Consider the following 14,794-nt stretch of genomic DNA (forward strand, 5'->3'; position numbering starts at 1 on the left):
AAGTTAAAATACCTGTTAGTCAAGTACACATTTTATTATGTACTACAGATATGGAGATGGAATTCACCCATTATATTTGGTAAATATGTTGTATAACTTCTTAGTAAAATGCCCCCCTTCCCAGCTCCTGTAACAGAGGTGAATATTTAACCCACCAAACTAGCTAATTGCAGACTTTTTGAAAATACAGGGAGAGATCTTAATAGTTGTTTCTCCCCCACCCCTCCCCCAACCTTAAGACTTTCCCCATTTTCCTGCCTTGTTCTTTTTTCCTTTCTCTTTAGATCTCCTTCTAAAATTATTCCCTTTTTAAAATTTAAGGAACATGAGTTCAAATCTGTCCTCATAATGATGGAGCTGCCATTCTAAAGTTCAGATTCTTTCAATGAAAAATTCAAGACTGACCATGGAGGTGCAAAAGTTAAATTTTTTTTTTAATTCACAGGTCTGCAACGTTCACATATACTACAGAACACAAAAAGTTCACAGGTTTAATTCACCTGGAGAGACAGGAAGATACTTCAGGACAGAGTGAATAGCAAAGGTCTAGAGAGGAATGCATGAGGAAAAGAGAGAAAGGAAAGGAAAAGAGCAATGGAAATGACTGCGATGAGATCCCCAAAGGTTTAACATAGGTCTAGCCTGCAGTAGGGTCCATATTTGTTAGTTATGGACCTGGAAAGCAGTCCCCTTGAAAGAAAAAGAGAGAAAGAGACAGAGAGACAGAGATAGAGACATCAATATAGGTCCAGGGAATAAACTTAGAGAAAAGAAGGGAAAAGGTAATGGCCGGGAGACCAGAAGAGGAAAGAATACAAAAGCTTAGAGATTCAGCCACATGAGGCCATATTGTTTCAGTATCATGGACTAGAGCATGTGATTATAGCTTAGAGAGAGAGAGAGAGAGAGAGAGAGAGAGAGAGAGAGAGAGAGAATAAAAAGTGGCAGCCCTGCAAGAATTCAGGGAAAAGAATTCCCCTAACTTGGTAGATGGGACAAGAGTGGAGCTTGGGGAATGGTTTAGCACGTGGTCCAGGTAGTCTCCGAAGACATTATAAATATCCAAATGGCTCTTGGCAGAAAAAAGGTTCACACCCTTGCTCCAGAAAATAGTGAACTCTTGTGTTTCTGAATGGCCTCCTCTAATACTCTTATCCTCAGAAAAGAATTCATTATAAAATCCTAGTTTTGAATGATAAGAATACTGTTTTCTTTCTTACATATTTGATTTTGCTAAGGAAAAAACTCATTTAATTCCAATACTTTCTAAATTTAAAACATATGTTTGTATATTTAATCAAAGGCTTCCTTGCACTTATTGATATAATCATATAGATATTATATTATTCTTAACATAATCAATTTCCTAACATTGAAATATCCTTTAGAGTTCAGTTTTTCTGTTTTGTCCATATATCCTAGACAGATGCCATAAATAGACAAACTAAGCTTAAATAAAAAAAAGAGAAAGAGTGTAGGGTTTGCCTTTAAGTTCCTTTAATGAACCCAAACTTCTCTCTGAAATTTGTCTCCCTACCAATAAAAATTGGCATTTTGATTCTATTGGCATTTTTGTATGGCTCCAAGTCAGGCTAAAACTAAGTTGAGGGTAACCAATAGGACTCAATTAATTTGCTAGATGGAATGGGGAGATAAAAATAATTGTCCCAATGACCATGACCAGGACTGAAGCAGGTGCTGTGGGGCACTTAGAACTTGGGCAGACAAGAAAGATGCCAAGGTCATTCAGTATATCCTGGACTATCACCAGTTATTGTGATTTTTGTCTGATCATTGGACTATGATGACTCTGGAAGAGACAGCAAGGCTAACAACTTTGTGGAACTGTGCAAGTCATCACCAGGTGATATCATTGATCCTCTGAATATGGAGGACAAACAACAATTACTACCACCTCAGAAATTTCCATAAAATTTAAAGGAAGGGCTAATTAACAGAAGAATGGAGAGCCATATGATAGGTATGACTGGGTTTCAGATAAGAAAAGGACAAGAGTAAAGAAAGATTTCATGAAAGAAATTGATAATTTAAAAAATGAATCTATGAAATGAGGTATAATGAATGCAGACAGCCTGTATGTATGGTCTACTGTATTCTTTCAATGTCAAAAGAAAGTGAGGAAGGTCACATCTTATTGGATGGATTTGTCACATGAGTTGATGAGAAGATATATAGAGAAGACTTGTCAGTATAGATAGATTTTGATCTGTATCTTTGCAGGGAAAAATCCAAATTAATGAGATCACGTATTCATATTTGAATATTTGAACATTCACTGTGGTATCTGCCATTTCATTTTTTGTTTTTATGATTTTATTTTTCTCCTTTTCTAGTTTAATTAGCAAATGGCTTATCACTTTTATGGGTCTTTTTTTTTTAAAAACCCAGTTCTTTGGTTTAATAATTTGCTTATTTTTAAACTTTCAAAACCCTTTATTTTTCCTTTGATCTTAGTGATCTCTTTTTTTTTGCATTCATTTTGAGGATAGCAATTTGTTGATTTTGTAACATTTTAACTTCAAGCTCAGATCATTAATCTTCTCTTTTTATCTTTTGTTAATATAAGCATTCAGGGAAATAAATTTGCCTCTAAGAAATGCTTTCACTGCATCTCATAAATTTTGATATCTTGTGTTATTATTATCATTATATTTAATATTAAGCCAGAGCATCCTGAGGCACTTAAGGATAAAACTGGAAGGAGGATAACAAACAGATGAAAAATGGAAAAGATTTGTCAAGATTACTACAGAATGTCTTTAGGGACACCCTATATATAGCAAACTATTCTCTCCATCAGCGACAATGGAGTCACCACATTAGTGCTCTTAACATTTAGATAACTGATGTATTACATGAAAAAGCAGAGATTGTAGTTAAAAAAAATATTGCCAGAGTTACAGAGTTACAATTTCGAAGGCAATGAGAGAGCTATTCTTAAGGTATATGATAGAGGAGGACAACTAAAACAAGGAGTATGTCTGGGGAATTTCTGACATTATTACTGACAAAAGACCATTGAAAAATATCAATAATTATTAACCCATGTAATATTTTCTCATATCTCTGAAATCTTTGTGAGAACAATTCCCATGCATTAAGTGTATCTTTAATGAAGGAATTATAAGATAACCAGTAGGCTATTGAGATACACACATATACGCACAAATACATATATTATAGTTTATCACATTTTGTGGTTACACAATTGACAAAAAGATAAAGAGAACACAGCTTCCCATTGAGCTTGTTGGTAAAATTTAAAAAAAGAATTTGATTCAAAAATAAAAAACTATTGCTCTAAGGTCTTTCCTCCAACAAAGTGTCCCCCATATTGGAACCTTTATATATACATTTACATATATATATATGTATATGATGTTTTCTTCTAACATTCACATTATAAATATGAAATAAAGAATAAAACAAGTAGATACATTCTCACTCAAGGTATTTTCTAATGCTGTGGAGGCTAATCAAATGGAAAAAAAAATTCTCTATAAATCAAAGATGGTGAGGTCCTCCAGATGTTTTTGTTTATGAATTAAATTATATAGATTGCATCAGACTCTGGAAGATGGCAGAATCTGCAAAATGAGTTTGGACCAATTATCCACACAGTAAAGCAAAGTGGATGAAGAATGCTTGATGTCTAAACAATGATACATAGCTTGTCTATTAGCACATATAGCTTAAATAGACACTGAAGATAGACAACAAAGGAGGAAGATAACATAAATTCTGTTTTGTAAAATGTGTGGTATTTTTAATCGATCAATTAACAGACATTTATTATGTATCTCTATATGATGAACATTATGCAGATTGCTGATAATACAAGGGCAAAGAAATAATTCCCACTTGAAATATTCCTATTTGTATCAATTCTGATGGGGGGAGATAACAAACATAATAAGTTCAATAAATACAAATAATATAAAATATCACATATACACATACACATGAATTAGTGAAATACAGTATGATTTGGGATAGAAGACATTAGCAGTTGGGAAATCTGGAAAGGATTCATATAAAAGATGATGTCTGATCTGCGTGTTGAAGGAAGTCAGAAACTCTATAAGGAAGATGAAAGGAGAAGCTATATTTTATGTGGGATGGACATTGCAAAGACTTGATGATTGGAATGTTTTAACTGAGAATAAAGGGAAGGTCAGTTTGGCTAGCTATCTGAATAAAGGAGGGAGCACAAACTCAAGTGTCAGACTGGGCAGGACTTCACAAATTAAAGTTTCTATTTTATTCTAGAGGCAATAGTAATCCACTGGAATTGGTTGTATGGGAGAGCTATATGTTCAGATCCTTAAGGAAAACTATTTTGGGCTACTTTGTTGAGAGACTTGAGTTAGAGATCCTGAATAGGAAGCTGTTGCAATAATATAATATATATATGGAAAAAAGGGGCTTATTTGAGATATTTTAGATTTTATTTGTTGTTGTTTGGTTGTTTTTTAATCATGTCCCATTCTTTTTGGCCCCTTTTGGGGTTTTCTTGCCATTTCCTTCTCCAGTTCCTTTTACAGATGAGGAGGCTAAGGCAGAAAGAGCTAAGTGGTTTGCCCAAATTCAGACTGCTACTGATATTATAAATAAATAAATGGCACTATTTTGCAACTGATTACATGGTTAGCATGAGGGAGAGGGATAATGCTAAGATTACAAATATGAAACATTTGAAAAATGGAAGCTTGAAATAAGGAAGTTTGGAATAGGGTAGGATACAGGGAGAAAATCATGAATTCTATTTTATATATGTTGAATTGAAATTGTTTTAATTAGCTAATGAGTAGTGGGGTAATATAGGCCTAAAGCTCAGTTGAAAGCTTAATTGATTAAAACTCATTTTTGAACCTGAATGTGGATACATAGATTTTATTGATCCTTAGATTTTTCATGAAAAACTAAACCTTATTTTAGAAAATCTATCTCTTACTCCCTGGAAAACTTTGAGCAATTAAACTCCATGAGTCTCAATTTCTTCATATATAGACTGAGGAGCAGAATTAGAAAAGAAGTCAGAATTCATTTAATTCAAATCCTATGAAAATAGCAAGTCCTCTCTATGATATCTCTGATAAATCAGTCAAGTCAATACATATTTGCTAATTACTTATAATGTGCTAAGATATCTAATTACCATCACTTTTCCTCCTTAGAGCTTAGAATAATCAAATGGAAAAATTGATGAACTACAAGACCCAAGTTTAAAACCTGGATCTAAATTTATTTTTACTTGTGAAAGCTTGGTCAAATTTCTTAACCTCTCTTGGACTCAATTTTTTCATATGCAAAATGAGTAGGCAACTATGTGGCCCAGTGGATAGGACCTGAGTTTAAAACTGGCCTCAGATACTTACTGGCTGTGTTACCCTGGGAAAGTCACTTAACCCTTATTGCCTCAGTTTCCTCATCTATTAAATGATCTGGGGAAGAAAATGTCAAACTACTACAGAATCAGGGCCAAGAAAGTCTCAAATGGAGTCATGGAGAGTTGACAAGACTGAAAAATGACTTAACAATGACAAAACAAGCAGGCTGGACTAGATGACCTCTAAGCTCTATAACTCTGACTTTATCTCAGGTCTTGTTATTTAAAAAGGTTTGAATGAACTTAATGGCATCATTATTTGGTCTATAATTCTTCTTTATGGCCAAAGGTATATTAAGAGAGATGCTTAAAAATGTCTTGCTGAAGTCAAGGCATATCTAAATAAGGTATTTCTCTAAAATATCAGTCTACTAATATTGTGGGGGAAAAAGAAAAATAGGTTAGTCTGGAAATACTTATTTTTTCTTTTTTATCCAACTATGCATAAACCATTCCTTTACTTTTTTCCCTAATAATTTTATAATGGATTGATTTCAGACTCTTAGAAATATCCACAATCATCCTTTGTAAAAGAATTGGAAAAATGGCAGCCTGTCTCCAGTTCTGTAGCACCTTTTTCTGGTTTGAATTGTTTCCCCAAAGAAGATCCAAAATCACTTTAGAGCACTGGAAGAGAGTAATCTCAAGTCAAGGGACAGTAAAGTTTGTTTGTTTTTGCAAGACAATAAGGTTAATGATTTGCCCAAGGTCACTAGGTGTCTGAGGTCATATTTGAACTCAAGTCCTACTGACATCAGGACCTATGCTCTAACCATTGTGCCATCTCGATGCTCCAGAGACAGTCATATTAATCAGAATTATATCAATTTTGAGTCATTAAGCTCGACTATTCTTCGATCGTCTCCTCCCTTGTTTTGCTTATCAACTCTTAGATTAATCCTTCCCAACCTCTAGAATGTCTAGATCTTTTTCCTTGAAACAGATACTAGGACAAAATGGGGACTGAGTAGTTCAGTCTTTGCTCTCATTATCCATCCTTCTGCCCAGGTACTCTATACAGGCATTCTCTCTCTCTCTCTCTTCCTTTTTCTTGCTTCTAGAACATACAATATGCCTATATGTCTAGCACATACAATAAATGTCCTTTTGTCTTTAGCATTTATTGCAAACTTCACCTCCTTCTGGGTAAGCTTTAGCCATCTTGATAGCATTCAGGGAGATAAAACCTATCCCTAATGCATACTGCCATAAATGAAGACAATTTATGAAGGACAAACCAAGAAATTGTTGGAATTAATAGAAGACTGTCTTAAAAGACATGGGAAAAATTTCATTTGGGGGCAGTTGGGTAGTACCTTGGAGTTAGGAGGAAGGGAGTTTGAATCCTACCTCAGATCCTTGACAGTTACTAGCTCTGTGACCTTGGGCAAGTCACTTAATCTTGACTGCTTCACATCCAGGTTATTTCCAGTCATCCTGATTCACATCTAGACACTGGACCCAGCTGACCCTGGGGGAGAAAGTGAGGCTGGTGTCTTAGCACAGCACCCCTCAACTCAAATCCACTTCATGCACTTGCCATGACATCACCTCCCTGAGATTGTGATCTTCTTGAGAATGAAGGACAAACATCACCATCATCAAAATTTCATTTTGTTTTGTTTTCCACGCTTACATTTCTTTACTTCTAGGTTGCTTCTTTTGCTGCACTCTCTGTCTTCCCTTTGCATCTCTTTGACTCCAATTACTTGTTCTTCAGGTTACCTAAGCCTTGTCATTTGAGTAATATTCCAGATTGTTGCCTTGATTCTGGCAATCACTGACTGCAGACTTCCCTTTGAGGGTAGAGGATCAGCAGGCAGAGGGATCCAAGCCCCTCCCCTGAGGCAGGTGACTCAATTTTAGGCAGACTCATCTTCAAGTCATCATTTACACACACACACACACACACACACACACACACACACACACACACACACACACAAATATAAACACCCCTGAAATGACATCACAGGGTGGGAGGTATACAGGAATAACATTAAAAATATCATAAATGAGTTATTATCAGGAAAAAAATGGGACACCAGAAGCTCTTGACTGTAGGGTAGGGCTTGGTTATAATATATTACTGACATTAGTGTAAAATAACTTTGATAGAAGCAATGCTCTGCAGGATATGCCTTTTGTTTCTGAAATTGGCCGTATGTATGTTATTGTCAGCAGCCTCACAGTTGAAGTGTACTGAAAGTGGGTCAGTGAAGTTGAAAGAAGGATGGATCAGTGCTCAGATCTTTCTAGCTTATGCTGCACCTCTCTCTAACCTTATCCTTAGGGATTGAGGTTGCTTTCAGGGTCCTCAGTTCGGGGTTTAACTTCAGAAAACTATTGATGACATGTTAAGTGCCATTATTTTACCAGGAAGGTTATGATCTTGGACTGCTTAGGAACCTATGTCTTGATGTGTGGGGCTTTCCCTGAGCCTAGCTGTATTTGGCTATACTTGTGAGTGTGTCTCTGTGTCTTCCTTAGGGGTTCAATTACAGCCTGAGGGTCTAGGAAGCAAGTCTGCCTCTATTCTCAGTGGGAAGTGGCAGCCCAGGGCTATAACTGGCCTTGTTTGTCTCTAGGGCCAGCAGAAGCATTTGATGTAGGTGACTGAGGCACCAGAATTATCATAAGAACTGACTTCAGATCTGAAAGGCGACTTCAATCTCAGTTTTACCAAGTTCATGAATTTCCTCCATCCTGAGGTATTCCCATGTCTAGGAGAAAAATTAATAGCAGGCCCCAGGCACTTGATTAAAGATAAATTCCATGATGCAGATACTGTGAACATTAGATGGCTGTTCTTTACAAGTCAATCTTAAATATTTTGAATGCCAAATAGTGGATTTGCCATTCCCTGAGCTTAGAGAGGCATCACTCTAAGCATTATTCTGTGCTGTCTCTGATGATGTTATTTAATTGTTAACAGTGCTGCAGGATCTGCCATTAGCAGACTTACCTGGCTAATATTAATATTAGGCAACAGATATTGTCATTATCTATAGTGAATTAGATTTGTTAGGGAATTTAGAGAGCATCTAATCCAATCTCTTCATTTAACAGACAAAGAAACTGCCTTGAGTCACTTTGGACATAAGCCATAATATATAATTTTTTTTATTTCCTTTTTTCCTTGTTTTGTTTTCTTGAGTGCTTTTGTGCATATCATTTCTCCCCTCGGGGAAAATAAAGGGTAAGGACCAAATCTGCTATTTCAGCTGTAACTTCTTTCAGCATGTAGGATATGAGGAGAATACTTAAGAAATATGAAATGGTGGTGACTGACTTCTGTTCATGTAGGAGTCCTACTTTCCTCATGAAAATTAGGGCAGGTATATAAGAATATCAAGATTAGGAGTAAGGAAAAGGGGAAAATGTAATACAAATTCAAAACCCAGCTCATAGTGTAGTAACCATATTTTTTTCAGCCTGCTTTCACTCATTCTCATTAGTTTCATCCTCTCTACAGATTGTAAAGAGAAAGCTTTGCCAGAGAAATTTTTAAAAAGGGGGAAAAAACTTTCTGACTTGGTAGGAATTTTTATATTGATCTGCAGACATCTTATTTCTACTCAGATGCTGTTGGGTCAATGGGTCTTGGGACTTTTGATTTCTCTGATTACCCCATATCCCAGAAGGCCAGACAAGGGTCAAACTGGGATTTTCTTTTATTGATCTCCTATGTTGGAATGGAAAGAACCCTGGATTTGAAGTCAAGGCCAAGGTTTGAATCTTATGTCTATTATTGCCTTCATGATCTTGAGCAAGTCACCTCTTTGGACCACAGGTTCCTAATCTATAAAATGGGGAGGCTTGTGTACTTTTTAGGTTCCTTCTAGCCCTCAAATTCTATTCCTATGTTTTTCAAGATCACATTACAGATGTTTTAAGACATATCAGCAGCTATGATATAACAATGGGGAAAAAAAAGCTAATGGTAGTCAGTTTTTCTTCTCACATAGAGGGAACAATGACCCAAATTCCCTTTTCTAAAGGTGGGAACGGGTCACTGCCTAAAGGCAAGGTTAATTTTGTTAAAATTAGAATCCGTTTAGCTATGATTATTTAGTTGCAGGTAGGAGTGAGTCTATATTATACTAAATGATGAAGGAAACTCTTTGAGATGAAAGGAAATTTTTTTTTAAAAAGTCCTTACTCATAATATTGAGTTCATAGACTTGTAAGTAGAGAAATAATGAAATAAGATGACATGGAGTAGGAAGGGGGTCACAGTAAGTAGAACACTTCAATGAAGAGGTGAGCTTTAAGGCTGTCTGGTGAGAAGAAGAGAGGTTTGGTACACTGGGCTTGCTGGGTTTCTCTAGGCCAGGTGTGTCATTGAGAGGCAGCATTAAATGATAAAGAGAAAGCGGTAATGAAGAAGTGTGATGAGGGAGGACTGAACTGGAAGGAGAAGTGTCTTAGGAGGAGATGGAGGCAAAGTGCTGTACACAGGTGGTAAGCAGAGAGATTTGAAATAAAATACTATTTTCTTTAGTTGAGTTCAGAAGTATAAAGTTTCAAGGGCCATATAAGACTTTGAAAGTTCTTAGGAATTCCCATATATACCAATCTCAATAGACTAAGGGAGATAGAAATATATTTCCGTAATTCTTATACAGTATGTAGGGCATGTAAGGTAGGACATGGATTTAAATTCACCTCTTTTACTTTTTAGAAGTATGACAGGGGTAAATGATTTAACCTCTCTGATACTTCCTTTCAGTTTATCTTTAAAATGAGAATTCATTTAATAAACTTTAGATTTACAACTATGTCAATCATCATTATTAATATTTCTTATAAATTCTTCCCTACTTTTTAGCCTTTTCCCTCTTCCTTCCACCTCATTTTTCTTCTGTTACTTTCTCTTCCTTTTTTATTTCTTCCCTCTTTCTCTCTCCCTCTCAACCTTCTTCCTTTTCTTTTCTTCTTCCTTCCTTCCCTGCTTCCTCCCTCCCTCCCCACTCCCTCCTTTCCTTCCTCCCTCCCTTCCTTCCTTCCTTCCTTCCTTCCTTCCTTCCTTCCTTCTTTCTTTTGAGCCCTATGTCCCTGACTGATGGGATACTCTGGAATGAGGGGCTGATTGTCTTAACCAGGGATTCATTAGTGAAATCAGTCACAGGAGGTGGGCTAACCTGCAGCTTTTGTGCTTTACCTGTTTGCACAAATGCTTCCCATTTTTGTCGACTGTAATTTCTTCTGGAACAGGTCTTTGACAAAAGGCTCCTCAGAATCAGTAGGCAATTCCTCCTCGGCTTTTAATGCAGGTCAAACTGTGGGTCTTAAAAGATTGACTATGGCCCTTTAAACATATTCTCCGAGCTCTGGTGCATTATTAATCAGGGCTGCAGACAAAACATGTATTGTCTCCTTGCTGAGAAAAGCATGTTTTCTTTGCTTATGAATTGATCCCCTAAATATTCCTCATGGGAATAGGCTGTTTTCTTCTAAAGCAAACTGACTTTAAACTACAGATGTGCTAATCTAGCTGTAGGAAATTTCAACTCTCATTGATCTGTAGGTTGTATAGGTATTAATCTACCTGGGATGGAAAACTGAAAGAAGGGGCAATTAATTAAGTAGTCCTGGGGTTATTTTTCAAAATATTAATGTAATCAGTGACATGAAAGCCTCTAAGTATTCAGAGACTGGTTTTGGTTTAGATAAGTGTCTGAACTTTGGGAACTTGAGTTGAATTTCAGGGAAATAAAAAGAACCAAGTTTACTTTTTGAAAGTTACACAAATATATTTTTCATCATAGATAATTGTTTCTTTCATGTATAATCTTCCTTTTTGAATTTTAAGCTACTGGAGGGCAGTAACTATGTTTTTATTGTGGCTTAGTATGGTAAAAAGGCAGAACTTGCTCAGTAATTTTTGATTTAATCTAATAATAAATCACTATTACTTTAAAATTGTGGCCTTTGAGTAACAGAATTGGGGTCTGGGAGGTCTTGAAAGAACCTCAACTGGACTGAGATTTGTCTTAATGAACATTTTGTTGAAAATTCGATTTATACTTATTAGATTAGATTGCATAGAATTAACCTAATCTTCTTGATAAAGGCAGGAATTGAACCCAAGTCATCTTGAAACAAAGGCCACCCATCTATCTGCTACTTTGGCCTGCTTCTCATATGTCTATATTGAAGTCTATGTCCATCTCTTTTTCTATGTCTGTTTCTCCCTCTTTTACTTCCTAGTGCAGGAAACATGGCACAACAGAGAGAAAGGAAGCAGAAGGTGCTAAATCCATAATTTTTAGACCATCTATGAATATTAACATAATTATTTTTCTTTAAAGTATGGAATTTTTTTGTCCAGTGATAAACCAGGGAACATATTCATGTTATTTGGGACATTTTTGATGTAGTGAAACTAATAGACAGAAGGAAATTGCAGTTAAATGGGAGAATTGCTCACATGCTTTATATGAAGAGGTAAATAGAGGAGTTGGCAAAGTTGGGATTATCAAGTATCCATAAGTCACAAAAAACATTATTTCATGGAACATTTGGTCTCCTTGCATTGTATTACTCATGGTAAGTATTTGCAAAAAAAAGACCATTATGAAAATAATTAGAGTTTATGAGACAACATATTTTGCAGAACATAAAGATATAGAGAAATTCTATGGAAAACTACAAATTAAATTATTCTGTTCTTTGATATTTGGTGAATTCATTGCAAAAGGGGGAAAATGAATTTGGCAAAAATGTGTTGGAAAATCAGATGCAAGGAATCAGAGTCAAAGACTTGCAAGATTACATTTTATAAAATATTTCATAAAAATAATAATTGGAAAATTGACTTTGATCAGCTCTAAATGATCACATGAAATGAATTCTATTTATCAAAAAGGAAAGAGCTCTTTACCATAATGCCTTAGTTTACTATTTATAATCATATTTGTAATAGTAAAGATCAAAATTAAAGCCAAACAATGTCTGTGATGAAAACAACAAAGTGACAATCTGAAATAAAAATTTTATAATGAAAAAACAAGATATGGATAGAAGAGATGTTGATGGTTATTGGAGTTACAATTTTTATGTTAAATTCATAATGAAGTTTAACTAATATTCAGGCTCTCATCACCTCCCTCTTATAGTGGCCTTTGGGTTAGTCTTCCTTCCTTAAATCTTTCTCTATCCTTGTTCATCCTCAATTTAACCATCAAATTGACCTTCCTAAAGTGTCCCCTCTATTCAAAAACCCAGTGGCTCTCTATCACTTCCAGGATCAAATATACAATTCTCTGTTTAAAAGTCAAAGCCCTTTATAACTTGGCCCATTTTTTTTTTTTTTTTTGGTTTTTGCAAGGCAATGGGGCTGTGACTTTCTCAAGGTCACACAGCTAGGTCATTGTTAAGTGTCTTAGGTCAGATTTGGACTTAGGTCATGCTGACTTCAGGCCTGGTGCTCTATCCATTGTGTCACCTAGCTGCCTGCCCAACTTTTTATTCTTCTTATAATTTATTTATTTCTAAGAACTTTATGAGACAATTGTACTGACTGTTCAAAGCCACTCCTTTCTCCTGACTGCATTTTTAGGCTCTTGCACCCAACTTCCATACCTAGAATTCTTACCTTCTCTTCTTTCTCTTTTCCCTTTCCTGGATTTCTTCAAGACTCAGTTAAAGAATTACCTTTTAAAAGATGTGTTTCCTCATTCCCTTTAATGCTGGTTGCCTTCCTTTGTTGATTATCTCCAATTAATTCTGCTCTTATCTTGTTTGAACATAGTTGTTTGTATGTTTTCTCCCATAAGATTGAGCTCCTTGAGAGTAGGACCGTTTTTTTTTTTTTTTTTGCCTTTTTAATCTCTTGTACTTAGTACAGAGCCAGGCACATAATAAGTGGTTTAATAAATGTCTATTGACTAACTAAATCAGTTGATACAATGAGGAAATCAAGAGAATCTATAACAACTTTATTTTATAATTGACTTACTTGCAAAACAGGGGAATTGGGCATGAGAAGTAATTCTGGTTTTTAATACATAAGTTCCAATAATCTGGGCTGAATAAAATACATCCTAAGGATCTGAAGAAATCTGAGGATGAGATTGATGAGCCATCATTGGCATACTTGTAAAAAATCACAGAGAGCAGGAGAAATGCCAATAGACAAGGGTCAGGGAGATGTCCTAATTATCAAAAGGGGAAAGAAGGTAAATTAATATAAAGTGGGCATATAATGTTTGCTGAATTGAATTCAATTAGAGCCTTTCAAATTTAAGCCAGTGACCTTGATGCTGATTCCTGGCAAAATTTTGGAATATACAAATAATGGAATGGTTAGAAAGGGAAATGAGGATCACTTAAAGCCAACATTCATTAGTCATGCCAGATTAATTTCATTTTCATTTTTACAGGATCTTCTCTTCAGGAGAATACTGTAGATGGTATTTGTCCTTCATTTTTCAAAGAGAACCAATGACAGCATGGGGTGATGTCTCATCTTGCAAGTGAATTGGATTTAAGTGAAGCAGAGTTGTACAAGGTTGTCAGATCCCCACCCCAAAGTCATCAAATTTCAGTGACAAGATAAAAGTCAGGACAACTAGCAATGGCTAATAGATGACCTTGGCATCTTCAATGTCTGCTTCCCAAGTTCTAAGCTTCATGGGCATTGAATCTGGGGTAGCTGTCTCCTTAACTTACTTTACACTTAACTCACAGGCAAAGTCCTGTGAAGTACCTACAAACTGCTTTAGACTGTCTACTGAGATGGTTTACCAGTATGTGGCCACTACAGCTTCTTGGAGTCACAGGAGAGATTTGTGTGAAAGGTGGATATCAAAGGTAGATGAGAAACTCTGTAAAGTGTTCAGCAAGCCCTTGTATCACATACACTAGTCCTTCTTGAATACTTTCTACCCATGATACCCATACATACTCATTATACACACGCACACATACGCATATACAGTGTGTACTATAGTTATAGTTGGATGTTATTATAGCATTTGACAAAGTATCTCATTATGTCATCATCCACAAAATGACTTAGTTGGATTTGGTTAATAAATTAGCCCTAAAGATAGTGATTAATTGAGCAATCTCAGACTCCAGGAAGGTTTCTCCTAAAGTGCCACAAGTCTCTGTCTTTAGCCACATATTCAAGATTTTTATCTATAACTTTCAATCAAGCTCTATGAATAGCAGAATGTTGAGAAGGATAAATAATACAGTAAGAAAGAGAATTGGCATCCCCAAAGTTCTTTACAAGCTGGATTGATGGAGGCAAATCTCATAAGATGATATTTTACAGGAATATATTAAAATAAATGAACATTTACTATTTTGTACATAACATTAGCCCTGGAACCAGATAAGATAAAAAATTTAGATCATAGAATCAAAAGACTA

The sequence above is a fragment of the Macrotis lagotis genome, chromosome 3, assembly GCF_037893015.1.
Source record: "Macrotis lagotis isolate mMagLag1 chromosome 3, bilby.v1.9.chrom.fasta, whole genome shotgun sequence".
Classification (NCBI taxonomy): Eukaryota; Metazoa; Chordata; class Mammalia; order Peramelemorphia; family Peramelidae; genus Macrotis; species Macrotis lagotis.